This window comes from Chiloscyllium plagiosum, chromosome 3, assembly GCF_004010195.1.
Source record: "Chiloscyllium plagiosum isolate BGI_BamShark_2017 chromosome 3, ASM401019v2, whole genome shotgun sequence".
Taxonomy (NCBI): domain Eukaryota; kingdom Metazoa; phylum Chordata; class Chondrichthyes; order Orectolobiformes; family Hemiscylliidae; genus Chiloscyllium; species Chiloscyllium plagiosum.
The window spans coordinates 129384955-129403875 of NC_057712.1; the positions used below are offsets into that span (position 1 = coordinate 129384955).

The 18921-nt window shown below is 51.5% G+C and overlaps 1 protein-coding gene across 3 annotated transcripts in view; it reads right to left on the reverse strand.

Moving 5' to 3' along the window:
• rxrab (retinoid x receptor, alpha b) overlaps positions 1-18921 on the reverse strand; it is a 90431-nt gene that overhangs the window by 25791 nt on the left and 45719 nt on the right. The gene's annotated exons all lie outside the window — the stretch shown is intronic.

Genomic DNA, 18921 nt, shown 5'->3' on the forward strand with positions numbered 1-18921 from the left:
AGACCTGTCCCCACCAGTACTGTATCCCAGTGTGAAACACTGACAGACCTGTCCCCACCAGTACTGTCCCTGTGTTATACAGTGACAGACCTATCCCCACCAGTACTGTATCCCAGTGTTATACACTGGCAGACCTGTCCCCACCAGTACTGTACCCAGTGTTATACACTGGCAGACCTGTCCCCACCAGTACTGTGCCCCAATGTTATACACTGATAGACCTGTCCCCACCAGTACTGTACCCAGTGTTATACAGGATCAGATCTGCCTCCTATGTATTCTATCAGTATTTTAGAAAGTAAGTCAGGCTTTTGAGACAGATACAGAACTGCTCATTGCTCCTAGAGCCAGAGGCTGAGAATTATATTCAGTTATATCTTCTGGAACAAGAAAAACACTCCACAGCTCCAAGGGAATTCAAGCAAACACTCAGTATTAATTTATTGCTGAAATTCATACTTTGAAGGTACAATGACATAAAACAAAGAACAGCTAAACATCAAACAAAAACACAAATTACTTGAGAAACTCAGCAGGTCTGGCAGCATATTTGGAGAGAGAAACAGAATTAACGCTGACTCGAAACATTAACTCCTCTTTTTCCCTACAGATACTTTCAGAATTCAGATGTTTGGGTGAATAAAGGTAAAAAAAGTACTGAAATTTACTCAAACTCTCTAAGTTACTGAGGCCAGTGAGCACTGTGGCATTGCAGACACCATTAAATGCAGTGCACACAGTTTTGAGAGCTGGGATTGAGCAGCAAATATGCAACACCTGCAGGCAATAAACTCACCAAGAAACAGGAAGTTTAGGCCAGGCCTGCCTGGGAGGAGACACTGGGTGACGCCAGCCAATTCATCTTCCTGATGATTAGCAGGAGGCCCATGCAAGTACAGGCTCCTACCTCGCAGGCATACAGGAAGGCAGCTAATGAAATCCATAAGGGAGCTGTCTGAATCGGCCACAGTGAATGGTGTTCTTGGCACAAGGACCAATCTGTGTTTATCCTGCTGACCTTATGCAAGCTTCCACACATAGCCTTCTGACTGCCATTCTGAATGTAACAGTTCGAGAGCCCAGGGACTGAGGCAATAACAGGGGAGGAGAAAGGAAGAGATTCTTGTCCATAGTTCCCCAGCCTCTGGTACACCGCAGACGCAGTATTCCTAGCTTGCCTGTTTAGGCACAGGGGGAAGGGAGTTGCAGAGTTTCTGCAAGTTCGAGTGTAGGAACAGACTGCTCCACAAACTTACAGAAGGTTGCCTATTGCAACCAGACACCTGGGCACACCGTCACTGCAGCTTGGGTCAGTGAAGATACTGAGGGCACCCACTCTCCTCAGCTCTGTCAATGAGGCCAGGCAACACTTTGTCTTCAGCTGTCTAGAGATGATCAGAGAGCAACAAACCACGAGCAACACAATTATTTCCATATTGTTTGAACAAGTTAAGATATAAAAAACATGCAATCACACAGAGATGTACGCAGTCCAACACCATCATGAGGATCTATCAGATATGTTTGTGTCACTGGCTTTAACATACATTCACGTCACAGTGTCAATTTGTTCAAAAATTAAACTAAATAAAAGAGTTTAAGCAGTTCAGTAGAATATGCAAAACAAACAAAAGAATCCATCAGCTGGGGAATGTCATCGAGAGGGCAACAAAATATTCAGAGTGTAGAGGAAATCACTGAGTTAGTCAAGAATTCAGGGTGGGTTAGACTAAATATAAATACAATGACCTTGTCTCAACGAGACAGCATCCTATCACATACAATCTTCTGGAAGAGGAAGCCATTTGGCCCATCATGTCTGCAACACCTCTTGGAAAGAACAATTAACTTATATGCATACTTACTGTGCACAACTGTGTAAACATTTCCAGTGAAAGTATATATTTAATTATCTTTTGAAAGATCATATTGTTACTGCCTCTGTAGTCCTTTAAGGCAGCGCATTCCAGATTACAGTAACTCACTGGCTGAGAAATCTCTTTACAGGCATTCCCGAACTCTGCCAATTATCACAGACCATTGTCCTCTAAATGGTAAATCATCTGCTAAACTGAATATATACTGCCCTGTATTCTCACACACTGCCAAAAAGGAGGACTGGCACTGGTTATTAAAGGCTATCATGGCACAGCAAAAACACAGAAAATAGGAGCTGGCTCTGTACAACACCGGAATACAGTACTGTAACCAAGGGTTATTACAGGACAGACCTGTCCCCACCACTACTGTACCCCAGTGTTACACACTGACACACCTGTCCCCACCAGTACTGCACCCCAGTGTTATACGTCAGTACGGACACGGGGCTACACTGTCACAGGGTCAGTACGGACACGGGGCTACACTGTCACAGGGTCAGTACGGACACGGGGCTACACTGTCACAGGGTCAGTACGGACACGGGGCTACACTGTCACAGGGTCAGTACGGACACGGGGCTACACTGTCACAGGGTCAGTACGGACACGGGGCTACACTGTCACAGGGTCAGTACGGACACGGGGCTACACTGTCACAGGGTCAGTACGGACACGGGGCTACACTGTCACAGGGTCAGTACGGACACGGGGCTACACTGTCACAGGGTCAGTACGGACACGGGGCTACACTGTCACAGGGTCAGTACGGACACGGGGCTACACTGTCACAGGGTCAGTACGGACACGGGGCTACACTGTCACAGGGTCAGTACGGACACGGGGCTACACTGTCACAGGGTCAGTACGGACACGGGGCTACACTGTCACAGGGTCAGTACGGACACGGGGCTACACTGTCACAGGGTCAGTACGGACACGGGGCTACACTGTCACAGGGTCAGTACGGACACGGGGCTACACTGTCACAGGGTCAGTACGGACACGGGGCTACACTGTCACAGGGTCAGTACGGACACGGGGCTACACTGTCACAGGGTCAGTACGGACACGGGGCTACACTGTCACAGGGTCAGTACGGACACGGGGCTACACTGTCACAGGGTCAGTACGGACACGGGGCTACACTGTCACAGGGTCAGTACGGACACGGGGCTACACTGTCACAGGGTCAGTACGGACACGGGGCTACACTGTCACAGGGTCAGTACGGACACGGGGCTACACTGTCACAGGGTCAGTACGGACACGGGGCTACACTGTCACAGGGTCAGTACGGACACGGGGCTACACTGTCACAGGGTCAGTACGGACACGGGGCTACACTGTCACAGGGTCAGTACGGACACGGGGCTACACTGTCACAGGGTCAGTACGGACACGGGGCTACACTGTCACAGGGTCAGTACGGACACGGGGCTACACTGTCACAGGGTCAGTACGGACACGGGGCTACACTGTCACAGGGTCAGTACGGACACGGGGCTACACTGTCACAGGGTCAGTACGGACACGGGGCTACACTGTCACAGGGTCAGTACGGACACGGGGCTACACTGTCACAGGGTCAGTACGGACACGGGGCTACACTGTCACAGGGTCAGTACGGACACGGGGCTACACTGTCACAGGGTCAGTACGGACACGGGGCTACACTGTCACAGGGTCAGTACGGACACGGGGCTACACTGTCACAGGGTCAGTACGGACACGGGGCTACACTGTCACAGGGTCAGTACGGACACGGGGCTACACTGTCACAGGGTCAGTACGGACACGGGGCTACACTGTCACAGGGTCAGTACGGACACGGGGCTACACTGTCACAGGGTCAGTACGGACACGGGGCTACACTGTCACAGGGTCAGTACGGACACGGGGCTACACTGTCACAGGGTCAGTACGGACACGGGGCTACACTGTCACAGGGTCAGTACGGACACGGGGCTACACTGTCACAGGGTCAGTACGGACACGGGGCTACACTGTCACAGGGTCAGTACGGACACGGGGCTACACTGTCACAGGGTCAGTACGGACACGGGGCTACACTGTCACAGGGTCAGTACGGACACGGGGCTACACTGTCACAGGGTCAGTACGGACACGGGGCTACACTGTCACAGGGTCAGTACGGACACGGGGCTACACTGTCACAGGGTCAGTACGGACACGGGGCTACACTGTCACAGGGTCAGTACGGACACGGGGCTACACTGTCACAGGGTCAGTACGGACACGGGGCTACACTGTCACAGGGTCAGTACGGACACGGGGCTACACTGTCACAGGGTCAGTACGGACACGGGGCTACACTGTCACAGGGTCAGTACGGACACGGGGCTACACTGTCACAGGGTCAGTACGGACACGGGGCTACACTGTCACAGGGTCAGTACGGACACGGGGCTACACTGTCACAGGGTCAGTACGGACACGGGGCTACACTGTCACAGGGTCAGTACGGACACGGGGCTACACTGTCACAGGGTCAGTACGGACACGGGGCTACACTGTCACAGGGTCAGTACGGACACGGGGCTACACTGTCACAGGGTCAGTACGGACACGGGGCTACACTGTCACAGGGTCAGTACGGACACGGGGCTACACTGTCACAGGGTCAGTACGGACACGGGGCTACACTGTCACAGGGTCAGTACGGACACGGGGCTACACTGTCACAGGGTCAGTACGGACACGGGGCTACACTGTCACAGGGTCAGTACGGACACGGGGCTACACTGTCACAGGGTCAGTACGGACACGGGGCTACACTGTCACAGGGTCAGTACGGACACGGGGCTACACTGTCACAGGGTCAGTACGGACACGGGGCTACACTGTCACAGGGTCAGTACGGACACGGGGCTACACTGTCACAGGGTCAGTACGGACACGGGGCTACACTGTCACAGGGTCAGTACGGACACGGGGCTACACTGTCACAGGGTCAGTACGGACACGGGGCTACACTGTCACAGGGTCAGTACGGACACGGGGCTACACTGTCACAGGGTCAGTACGGACACGGGGCTACACTGTCACAGGGTCAGTACGGACACGGGGCTACACTGTCACAGGGTCAGTACGGACACGGGGCTACACTGTCACAGGGTCAGTACGGACACGGGGCTACACTGTCACAGGGTCAGTACGGACACGGGGCTACACTGTCACAGGGTCAGTACGGACACGGGGCTACACTGTCACAGGGTCAGTACGGACACGGGGCTACACTGTCACAGGGTCAGTACGGACACGGGGCTACACTGTCACAGGGTCAGTACGGACACGGGGCTACACTGTCACAGGGTCAGTACGGACACGGGGCTACACTGTCACAGGGTCAGTACGGACACGGGGCTACACTGTCACAGGGTCAGTACGGACACGGGGCTACACTGTCACAGGGTCAGTACGGACACGGGGCTACACTGTCACAGGGTCAGTACGGACACGGGGCTACACTGTCACAGGGTCAGTACGGACACGGGGCTACACTGTCACAGGGTCAGTACGGACACGGGGCTACACTGTCACAGGGTCAGTACGGACACGGGGCTACACTGTCACAGGGTCAGTACGGACACGGGGCTACACTGTCACAGGGTCAGTACGGACACGGGGCTACACTGTCACAGGGTCAGTACGGACACGGGGCTACACTGTCACAGGGTCAGTACGGACACGGGGCTACACTGTCACAGGGTCAGTACGGACACGGGGCTACACTGTCACAGGGTCAGTACGGACACGGGGCTACACTGTCACAGGGTCAGTACGGACACGGGGCTACACTGTCACAGGGTCAGTACGGACACGGGGCTACACTGTCACAGGGTCAGTACGGACACGGGGCTACACTGTCACAGGGTCAGTACGGACACGGGGCTACACTGTCACAGGGTCAGTACGGACACGGGGCTACACTGTCACAGGGTCAGTACGGACACGGGGCTACACTGTCACAGGGTCAGTACGGACACGGGGCTACACTGTCACAGGGTCAGTACGGACACGGGGCTACACTGTCACAGGGTCAGTACGGACACGGGGCTACACTGTCACAGGGTCAGTACGGACACGGGGCTACACTGTCACAGGGTCAGTACGGACACGGGGCTACACTGTCACAGGGTCAGTACGGACACGGGGCTACACTGTCACAGGGTCAGTACGGACACGGGGCTACACTGTCACAGGGTCAGTACGGACACGGGGCTACACTGTCACAGGGTCAGTACGGACACGGGGCTACACTGTCACAGGGTCAGTACGGACACGGGGCTACACTGTCACAGGGTCAGTACGGACACGGGGCTACACTGTCACAGGGTCAGTACGGACACGGGGCTACACTGTCACAGGGTCAGTACGGACACGGGGCTACACTGTCACAGGGTCAGTACGGACACGGGGCTACACTGTCACAGGGTCAGTACGGACACGGGGCTACACTGTCACAGGGTCAGTACGGACACGGGGCTACACTGTCACAGGGTCAGTACGGACACGGGGCTACACTGTCACAGGGTCAGTACGGACACGGGGCTACACTGTCACAGGGTCAGTACGGACACGGGGCTACACTGTCACAGGGTCAGTACGGACACGGGGCTACACTGTCACAGGGTCAGTACGGACACGGGGCTACACTGTCACAGGGTCAGTACGGACACGGGGCTACACTGTCACAGGGTCAGTACGGACACGGGGCTACACTGTCACAGGGTCAGTACGGACACGGGGCTACACTGTCACAGGGTCAGTACGGACACGGGGCTACACTGTCACAGGGTCAGTACGGACACGGGGCTACACTGTCACAGGGTCAGTACGGACACGGGGCTACACTGTCACAGGGTCAGTACGGACACGGGGCTACACTGTCACAGGGTCAGTACGGACACGGGGCTACACTGTCACAGGGTCAGTACGGACACGGGGCTACACTGTCACAGGGTCAGTACGGACACGGGGCTACACTGTCACAGGGTCAGTACGGACACGGGGCTACACTGTCACAGGGTCAGTACGGACACGGGGCTACACTGTCACAGGGTCAGTACGGACACGGGGCTACACTGTCACAGGGTCAGTACGGACACGGGGCTACACTGTCACAGGGTCAGTACGGACACGGGGCTACACTGTCACAGGGTCAGTACGGACACGGGGCTACACTGTCACAGGGTCAGTACGGACACGGGGCTACACTGTCACAGGGTCAGTACGGACACGGGGCTACACTGTCACAGGGTCAGTACGGACACGGGGCTACACTGTCACAGGGTCAGTACGGACACGGGGCTACACTGTCACAGGGTCAGTACGGACACGGGGCTACACTGTCACAGGGTCAGTACGGACACGGGGCTACACTGTCACAGGGTCAGTACGGACACGGGGCTACACTGTCACAGGGTCAGTACGGACACGGGGCTACACTGTCACAGGGTCAGTACGGACACGGGGCTACACTGTCACAGGGTCAGTACGGACACGGGGCTACACTGTCACAGGGTCAGTACGGACACGGGGCTACACTGTCACAGGGTCAGTACGGACACGGGGCTACACTGTCACAGGGTCAGTACGGACACGGGGCTACACTGTCACAGGGTCAGTACGGACACGGGGCTACACTGTCACAGGGTCAGTACGGACACGGGGCTACACTGTCACAGGGTCAGTACGGACACGGGGCTACACTGTCACAGGGTCAGTACGGACACGGGGCTACACTGTCACAGGGTCAGTACGGACACGGGGCTACACTGTCACAGGGTCAGTACGGACACGGGGCTACACTGTCACAGGGTCAGTACGGACACGGGGCTACACTGTCACAGGGTCAGTACGGACACGGGGCTACACTGTCACAGGGTCAGTACGGACACGGGGCTACACTGTCACAGGGTCAGTACGGACACGGGGCTACACTGTCACAGGGTCAGTACGGACACGGGGCTACACTGTCACAGGGTCAGTACGGACACGGGGCTACACTGTCACAGGGTCAGTACGGACACGGGGCTACACTGTCACAGGGTCAGTACGGACACGGGGCTACACTGTCACAGGGTCAGTACGGACACGGGGCTACACTGTCACAGGGTCAGTACGGACACGGGGCTACACTGTCACAGGGTCAGTACGGACACGGGGCTACACTGTCACAGGGTCAGTACGGACACGGGGCTACACTGTCACAGGGTCAGTACGGACACGGGGCTACACTGTCACAGGGTCAGTACGGACACGGGGCTACACTGTCACAGGGTCAGTACGGACACGGGGCTACACTGTCACAGGGTCAGTACGGACACGGGGCTACACTGTCACAGGGTCAGTACGGACACGGGGCTACACTGTCACAGGGTCAGTACGGACACGGGGCTACACTGTCACAGGGTCAGTACGGACACGGGGCTACACTGTCACAGGGTCAGTACGGACACGGGGCTACACTGTCACAGGGTCAGTACGGACACGGGGCTACACTGTCACAGGGTCAGTACGGACACGGGGCTACACTGTCACAGGGTCAGTACGGACACGGGGCTACACTGTCACAGGGTCAGTACGGACACGGGGCTACACTGTCACAGGGTCAGTACGGACACGGGGCTACACTGTCACAGGGTCAGTACGGACACGGGGCTACACTGTCACAGGGTCAGTACGGACACGGGGCTACACTGTCACAGGGTCAGTACGGACACGGGGCTACACTGTCACAGGGTCAGTACGGACACGGGGCTACACTGTCACAGGGTCAGTACGGACACGGGGCTACACTGTCACAGGGTCAGTACGGACACGGGGCTACACTGTCACAGGGTCAGTACGGACACGGGGCTACACTGTCACAGGGTCAGTACGGACACGGGGCTACACTGTCACAGGGTCAGTACGGACACGGGGCTACACTGTCACAGGGTCAGTACGGACACGGGGCTACACTGTCACAGGGTCAGTACGGACACGGGGCTACACTGTCACAGGGTCAGTACGGACACGGGGCTACACTGTCACAGGGTCAGTACGGACACGGGGCTACACTGTCACAGGGTCAGTACGGACACGGGGCTACACTGTCACAGGGTCAGTACGGACACGGGGCTACACTGTCACAGGGTCAGTACGGACACGGGGCTACACTGTCACAGGGTCAGTACGGACACGGGGCTACACTGTCACAGGGTCAGTACGGACACGGGGCTACACTGTCACAGGGTCAGTACGGACACGGGGCTACACTGTCACAGGGTCAGTACGGACACGGGGCTACACTGTCACAGGGTCAGTACGGACACGGGGCTACACTGTCACAGGGTCAGTACGGACACGGGGCTACACTGTCACAGGGTCAGTACGGACACGGGGCTACACTGTCACAGGGTCAGTACGGACACGGGGCTACACTGTCACAGGGTCAGTACGGACACGGGGCTACACTGTCACAGGGTCAGTACGGACACGGGGCTACACTGTCACAGGGTCAGTACGGACACGGGGCTACACTGTCACAGGGTCAGTACGGACACGGGGCTACACTGTCACAGGGTCAGTACGGACACGGGGCTACACTGTCACAGGGTCAGTACGGACACGGGGCTACACTGTCACAGGGTCAGTACGGACACGGGGCTACACTGTCACAGGGTCAGTACGGACACGGGGCTACACTGTCACAGGGTCAGTACGGACACGGGGCTACACTGTCACAGGGTCAGTACGGACACGGGGCTACACTGTCACAGGGTCAGTACGGACACGGGGCTACACTGTCACAGGGTCAGTACGGACACGGGGCTACACTGTCACAGGGTCAGTACGGACACGGGGCTACACTGTCACAGGGTCAGTACGGACACGGGGCTACACTGTCACAGGGTCAGTACGGACACGGGGCTACACTGTCACTGGGTCACTAAGGACACGGGGCTACACCGTCACAGGGTCAGTACGGACACGGGGCTACACTGTCACAGGGTCAGTACGGGCACGGGGCTACACTAGCCTTTATCAACAACGTTACAACAGGCGATCTCATCTTTACATGTCTCTGTGGGTGCTTGCTCTGTGCATTATTGACCACTGCATTTGATACATGGAAATCGTAACTTTACGTCACAGGGTCAGTACGGACACGGAGCTACACTGTCACAGGGTCAGTACGGACACGGAGCTACACTAGCCTTTATCAACAACGTTACAACAGGCGATCTCATCTTTACATGTCCCTGTGGGTGCTTGCTCTGTGCATTATTGACCACTGCATTTGATACATGGAAATCGTAACTTTACTTCATAAATATAGTTATTATGGAGGATTTTATTCATGGCTGAGATTGCTTGATTTCTGGTCTGAGGGGGAATCAGTGGCTAAAAGAGTCAGGTTGGAGAGTGGATCTGATGCTGAAACTCAGCCTTAAACTTTCTGAAAAACTCTCTGGTCTCGCTGCTTGAATGGCTTCCTCCTACTATTTCTTATCTATTTCATATTTAAATGGCTGATTTACAGCAACCTCATTGAAGAGCAGGAAGTCAATGCAATCACAAACCAGGCAAATGAAAGGCCATGTTCACCAACCAGCAGCAGTTACCATCTCCCTCACACAAAGTCAAGAGTGTGGTGCTGGAAATGCACAGCAAGCCAGGCAGCATCCGAGGAGCAGGTTCCTGATGAAGGGCTTTTGCCCGAAACGTGGATTCTCCTGCTCCTTGGGTACTGCCTAACCTGCTGTGCTTTTCCAGCACCTCACTCTCGACTCTGATCTCCAGCATCTGCAGTCCTCACTTTCTCCCTCACACAAAGACCTGTTCTCCTGATAGAGCCCCCTAAGTCCACCTGGCTACTCGGTTACATCCCCACCCCAGCACACACACAGAAGTGCTCACGTTCATGAAACTACATAGAGGGAAACAGGATGATCATCAACAACATTCAATCACTGATCTCACAATACCCTCTAACTCGGTTACAGTTACCCAATGCTCTCCCAGAAATCCACTCTGTTCCCATATGATGCTCTAGATACCTATGAAGAAGCAACAATAAAGGATGAATCTTTCTGCACAATAAGAAAACTGAAATTTACTTTTGTCTCCAATTTCATATGTCAGACAGGCATAAGATTCCACACATTGCAGCCTGGGCCAGAATATCCGATGGAATTTTTCTGCCTATTTTGAAGTGTTCAATGTGCCACAAAACAATCCGTTTGAGGAGATTACAGTAACCTCCAGCAGAGAGGCTGGGAATATCAGATTACAGAGCTCCAGACAGGCTCCCAAACCGCCCACGATACCAGCCATCAGCAAAGAAACAAGAGAGCGAGTGTTGACATAAACTTGGCAGTGCCGCAGCACAGGACCACCGGGAATAAGGGTGGGGGGGTTAGGTGAGGGGAGGTGGGGAAACATGTCCAACAAAACTGTCAAATCAACTGACTGTGCAAGAATATTAGTGCACCGCCAACCCTCAGAAAGCTGCCACTGAGTTTCAAGTGAGAAAGCCCAACCCAGCCTAATCCTTCCCAGAATAAAGCAAGACGACAAGAGGAGCTTTGTAAAACCTGTCGTCCTCTGCTCTGCACAACCACAGCTGACAGGAAGATTAAAGTCTTGAGGGAAACCAACAATTCAGGTTCTGATGAGTTCGATAGATTCTCGACAAGCCTAAAGGCATCTCCTCAAATCCTGCATTATCCAAGTAATCTCCAAGCCCATCTGGGAGTGGTGATGAAATCTGCAAAACTAACATTTAATAACTGGCTCAGTGCCTCGAGATCAGACCAGATGCCAATAAACATTGAAGTAGCAAATGTGGTGGGATTGGAAACAGACACAGAGGTGGTCATCCTCAGTATGTCTGTCAGTGTGGAGCAGTTCCAGAGTAAGGCGGCTGCATTTTATTTCAGGTTAATGTTTCCGGTCTTCCTCTCCAGCTCAATCACAGAGCTTGCTGAAGGGAATGTTTTGAATCGAAGTACAGACTACAGATGAAACATTTACATTTTGTTCTGAAATTAGCTGCAACTACAGACTCCACAAACAACAATGCTTTCTGTACTCAATATCAGGAACCAGTTGTGATGGCATCCAATAAGTTTCCAAGCTAGCGAACTTTATGAAGCATCACAACCAAGCTCAAAATTGAATCAACAAAAACATCTTGTGCTTACAATAACATCTTTAACATCCAGTTTTCATAGCCCCAGGTTCCCCTCAAAATTGTTCTCAGATACAAACTGATGCTGAGCATCTAAACAGAGGCAGAGGGGGTTGAAAGAATAATTCTAAAGTTCAGGCTCTCAGCAGCTGAAGTCACAGCTTCAAGAATGCAGTGACTAAACTGGATACAGTATTCTCAACAGGTCAGAATTGGAGGAGCTGCATGAGGCTATACAGATAGGGAGGGGTGAGCTCAGGAAGTGACTTAAAAACCAGGAACACAATTTCATATTTATTGCTACAAGAGAAAAAAAACTAACAATTGTCCCTTGACATTGAAAGACATTATCCTTACTGTATTCTCCACTATCAATACACTGCGAGTTATTACTGACAGAAATTGAACTCATTCAATCATAAATACTACATGCAGAGGCTGGGCAAGTCTGTCATGGGTAACTCACCTACTGACTCCCAAAGCCTGCCCACCAGCTACAAGGCACATGTCAAGAGTGTGATGGAGTATTCTCCAGATGCCTGAATTAGTACAGCTCAAACAATGCTCAACGTTATCCGGGACAAAGCAGCCAACTTGATTGGCACCACTTCCACCACCTTTAATACTCCTTACACCACCAATGCTCATCCGCAACTGTGTGTACTAGCTGCAAGATTCATAGCAGAGATTCAACAAAGCTCCTCAGACAGCACCTTTCAGTTCCACATCTGTATCACCTGAAGAACAGGAACAACAGATACATGGAAACACCACAACCTGCAAGTTCCCCTCCAAACCACTCACCATTCTGACTTAGAATATATATCACTATTATTTCACTGGCACTGGGGCAAGAACTGCGATGTACCTACAGCACATGACCTGCATTACTTAAAGAAGGCAGATTGACACCACCTTCTCCCACCCAATGACGCTCACATCCCCTGAATTAATACATTTTAAATATGTATTACCTGCCCTCGTACTGCAATCCCCTCCAACTTGTCAACTCACTGAAAACACCTACATTTCTCCAAATCTAGCTCCATCTCAACCTCTGGTTTTAATTATCTACCATCTGGTGTTCACACCAGGAAGTACCTTGGGGCATTTCACATCATGAAAGGTGCTCGATATATTCAAGGTGTTATAAGTATGCTTGAGGTAAAAGCTTCACAAGTTAAACTTTTGTTCAAGGCTGTCCTTGGATCAGGTACTCTGGTAAAATGGAACTACTCAGCCAGTGAAGGGAACAGCCAACACCAGAGCACAGTGGCTGCCCTGGCAGTGTGTGGAAGCTCTCCCTGGAATCCTGTCCCTTGTTTACTGCCTGAAGTGTGAACAGGATAACTTCAATACAATTAGTAGAGACTTCAAAAACCTGAATCAGATGCCCAATTAGGTTCTCTCAAACTGAATATCATCGATTTGAAACTCCATGGATCCTGCTTAATTAGATAATTAAATTTGTAACAATATTTTAATGCAAAACTTCATGATCAGAAAGCTCAATGTGGAAAGAATCAGAATAACCGCAGATCATTTGAATAAATGTGGCCTATCATTTCAATTGCAGTCTGGCAGCTATGCAAAGTTTCTTCAACTGCCAGAGGAGATGAGGGAAAGAGGGTGTGGCAGGGCAGGCGAGGGGGAGGGTAGGAGAGGAGAAAAGCAAGGGGACAAGAGAAGGGGTGATGGAGAGAGGGGGAGGGGAGAGGATGGTGAGAGAAGGGAAGGGAGGGGAATGAAGGTTGCGGACTGGGACATGAACGTAACAGCCTTTCAACCCTGAGCTGGGCTCTGGCAGGCTGACTGCTTACCCAGCTCTCCAAAGCCATCCTGCCCTGGGTTTCGGCTGTGTACTTTCCTGTCAAGCTTCACCGTAACCCAAATACAGATTCTGAGCAAGGCTTGTTTCACTGCAATATCCCATAACCGCCGAGCAGAGGAGAGCACATATTAACATCACCCCCACCCCGGTTTATTCAGTCCCTGGTGCCGGGTCAAGAGTTCACAGCTCTCCAGTTCAACTCAAGACTCTCGACCTCCCAGCCTCGTTAGAAAGGAACCACTGTTCATCTTGAACACTGTCGGTCAGAAAGGCTCTTGAAGCCCTTTTCACAAACATGCCGTGTCCCAAAGCACATCACCAATCATGTAAGTGCTGTAAAGTGTTGTCATTATTGTATCGTAGAAAACACCGCAAATAATGTCTGCACAAGACCCCAACAAATAATTCAACAAGCCAATTATAATTTGCTCTTTTGGTTAAGAAATAATTACCAATCAGGTCACCAGGGAGACACCACAGCTGCTAGTCCTCTCCCAACAAAAGATGGCGTGTTTCAGATGGCAGAACTCTCCCTCAGCCCTGACCCTCCGACATCTCGGCACTCCCTCATCCCTGACCCTCCGACAACGTGGCACTCCCTCAGCCCTGACCCTCCGACAACGTGGCACTCCCTCAGCCCTGACCTTCCGACAACGTGGCACTCCCTCAGCACTGACCCTACGACAGAGCAATGCTCCCTCAGCACTGACCCTACGACAGTGTCCACTCCCTCAGTGCTGACCCTACGACAGTGCAGTGCTCCCTCAGCACTGAGCCTCCAACAATGCAGCACTCCCTCAGACAGGGCAAAACACCATCAGACATAACAGGAGAAGTAGGCCATTCAGCCCATTGAGTCTGCACTGCCATTAAAATACGATTATGGTTGATGTGATTGTCTTCAACTCCACATTCCTGCATTTTCCCCATAACCTTCAACGTCCTTACTGATTAGAAGTAGACCTATCACAAGACAATGTGAATGACCCAGCTTCTACAGTCCTGTGTGTATGGAATCACACAGCTTCACTTCCCTCAGAGAACTGCATAAGATCCTAAACGGCCTACCAAAGATGGACAACTTTTATGTTTCATCTTGTGGGTCAGGCCAGAACTATTGATTTATTTATTATCACATGTATCGAAGTCCAGCAAAAAGCTTTGTTTATGAGTTTATAAGAAACAAGGATGTACGGATCAAACAATTTAGACAGAGGAATACAGGTACCATTGCACAGGGCGTACAAGAGAGATAAACGTTTGCAAGATCAGCATTATGAGTCTATTCAATGGTCTAATAACAGCTGGGAAGAAGCTGTCTCTCTCCCTGCTGGTACATCTGTTCTAGGTTCTGCACCTTCTGCTTTACAGAAGAGATTGTAGGAGATCATTACTAGACTGCGAAGGGTCTTTGATGTGTTGGCAGCCTTTCCATGGAAGTGAGCCATGTAAACGAAGTCCACAGATGGGAGGTTTGCTTCCCTGATGGTCTGGGCTGTGCACACCACTCTCTGTAGCTTCCTACGATCCTGGGCAAAGCAGTTCGTGTACCAGGCCATTATGCACTGGACAGCATGCTTTCAATTCCTGATGAAGGGCTCTTGCCCGAAATGTTGATTTTCTTGCTCCTTGGATGCTGCCTGACCTGCTGTGCTTTTCCAGCACCATATTCTCAACTCTAATTTCCAGCATCTGCAGCCCTCACTTTCTCCAAGTACGCTTTCATTGGTGCGTCTGCAGAAGCTGGTGAGGGTCCTTATGGACGTGCCAAATTTCCTAAGCTGCCTGAGGAAGAAGAGGCATTCTTGACCATTGTAACTACATGGGAAGACTAGCACAGACTGTCGGTTATGATCTGAGGAAGTTGACCATCTTCACCATCTCAACCTCAGTGCTGTTGATGTAGCTGGGGGCGTGTTTGCTAACTAAAGGTCAGTGATCAGTTTTTTAGTGTTTCCAACGTTGAGAGAGTGGTTGTTCTCAATGCATCACGTCACTCTCTATCTCCCTTCTGTGTTTTAACTGGTCATTGTCAGATATCCATCCTACCACAATTGCATCATCAGCAGATTTATCGATACCATTTGTTCAGAATTTGGCAACACAGTCTTGGTTAAAGCAGGGGGCTGAGGATGTATCCTTGGGGGACTCCAGTGTTGAGTGTTATCATGCAGGGGGTGCTGTTGTCTATCTTCACTGATTGCAGTCTGTGGCTCAGGGTCCAGTTAGAGGATAGAGCCGAGTCCAAGGTTACAGAGTTTTGAGATCAGTCTGGAGGGAATAAACTAGGGCACACTTTTATAATTAGGAGTGACCCTTTTCAAACAAAGATGAGGTAAGAGATTTTTCTGAGAGGGTTGAGATACTCTGGAACACTCTACTTCAAGGGTGGTGGGAGCAGGACCATCAAATATCTTTAAGGCCATTCTCGGGAGATTCTTGCAAAGCAGAAGGACCAAAGATTAATCAGGGTGAAATGCGAATGGCAATTTAAAGCAGACAGACCAATACAATCTTATTGAATTATCTTATTACAGAGCAAGTTTGAGGAGCCAATGGTCCTATCCTGCTCCTACTGTAAATGTCCTTACTTAGTCTGTCTGACATGTGACCCCAGACTGATGCTGATGTGACTCTTACGGCCTTCAGAAATGACTGAGCAAGCCAGTAGAGTCTGGTCATTTTTAATTTGTTCACATGATTGGATTAGGCCAGAGTTTCTTGCCTCTCCCTAACTGCACAATGTGGTGGTATGAAGCTGTTATCTTGAACCTCTGCAGTTCATGTGGTGTAGCCAAGCCCATACTCCTGTGGGATTTTGACACAGACAGCATGGAAGGGTGAGAAGGTCTCATGGCAGGATGGTGTGTGATCCCGACAAGATTCACAGACTGTAGGTTTCCCACACACATTCTGCCCTTGTCTTTCCAGGTGGTAGTGGTTGTGGCTTTGGAAGTTTCTATCTCAGCAGTTATTGATGAGTTATTGCAGTGTATCATGGAAACGGTACACAGTGCTGTGACTGCATTTGGGTGGAGAGATTGAATGTTGAAGATGCAAGATGAAGGACCTATCAAGAGGGCTGCTTTGTCCTGGATCGTGTTGAGTGTCTTGTTGGAGTTGTACTCTTCCAGGCAAATTGGGAGTCTTCCATCACACTCCTGACTGTGTCTTTTAGATGGTGAACAGGCTATGAGGGAACAGGAATGGAGTTACTCACCACAAGACTCCCAGCTTCCAACCACAGTGCTTATACAGCAATTCCAGTTCAGTTTCTGGTCAATGGTAATCTCCAGGATGTTGTCGGTGGGGGACTCAGTGATGGTACTGCCATTGAGTGTCATGGGGTGATGGTTAGATTCTCTCTTGCTGGAGATGGTCATTGCTTGATACATGGTAAAAACAAGGGCTGCAGATGCTGAAAACCAGAGTCTAGATTAGAGTGGTGCTGGAAAAGCACAGCAGGTCAGGCAGCATCCGAGAAGCAGGAAAATCAACGTTTCGGGCAAAAGCCCTTCATCAGTAAGGGCTTGATATTTGCATGGCACTACTATTATTTACCACTTCTTCATTCCTGATGAAGGGCTTTTGCCCGAAATGTCGATTTTCCTGCTCCTTGGATGCTGCCTCACCTGCTGTGCTTTTCCAGCATGAGTCCAGTCTTGAGTCTAATCTCTAGCATCTGCAGTACCCACTTCCGCCTTATTTACCACTTGTCAGCTCAAGCCTGGCCACTGTCCAGATCTTGCTGAATTTGGACAGAGACTTTTGGTATCTAAGGAGTTGCGAATGGCGCTGAACATTGTGGAAACATCCCCATAAAGGAGGAAAGATCATTGATGAAGATGGTTCGGGCCTGGGACACTGCCCTGAGGACTGCTGTTGATAATATTTTGAAGTGGGGCTGACTGACCTTCAACAACCACAACCATCTTCTCCAGCCAGCAAAGAGTTTTCCCCGTGGTCCACACTGACTCCAGTTTTGATCCTGTGTGCCACACTCAGTCAAATGCTGCCTTGATGTTAAAAGCATTTACTCTCATCTCACCTCTTGGGTTCAACTCCTTTGTCAACATTTGTACCAAGGCTGTAATGAGGTCAGGAGCTCAGTGGCCCTGGCAGACAGCAGGTTGTTGATGACAAAGTACCACTTGGTAGCACAGATGAGAGACCTTCCACCACATTACTGCTAATCGAGAGTAGACTGATATTGGGCAGCAATCGGCCAAGGCATATTTTGCCTGCTCTTCATGGAGGGGGCAAACTTGGGCAATTTCCCACAATGTCAGGTAGATGCTTACGTTCGAACTGTACTAGAACAGATGATCTAGGGGAGTAGTTAGTTCTGGGGTACAAATCTTCAGCACAATTGCTGGAATCTGTGATGCTGGGGACTAATATTCATCAAAACTGCATTTACACAGCTTTTGCAAGTTACACTGCACAGAGATCAGCATCGGCACACTAATCTTTGCATTGATTTCCAGTTCCAGAAACCACTAGCATGCACAGACCTTGGAGGCCCATGCAGCCATAAAGAAAATTTGAGGGAATGCTGCTAGGGATCTCAGGGGAGGTACTTCTGGTTCAAGTTAGGAAAGGCCACAAATACTGGTTTTAGCATTGATGACCACATTCCAGTGATGACATCCAATACAAGATAAGCAGAAATTTGCTTTACATGACATTCTACATTCCCCATTGACAGATGCCATCCTTTTCCCAGGCATCTGTCCAAGACTAAACTGAACTATTCACGAGCATGGTGTCATTGCTGGCCCGAAGATCAGCTAATTCACCAATCAAGAGAAAGTGAGGACTGCAGATGCTGGAGATCAGAGTTAAAGAGTGTGGTTCTGGGAAAGCACAGCCAGTCAGGCAGCACCTAAGGAGCAGGAGAGTCGACGTTTCGGGCAAAAGCCCTTCATCAGGAATTCCTGCTGAAGTCCTCATACACATCCTTGTTACGTCCAGATTTGACTCTTCTGAAATGCTCCTGCTGGGATCCC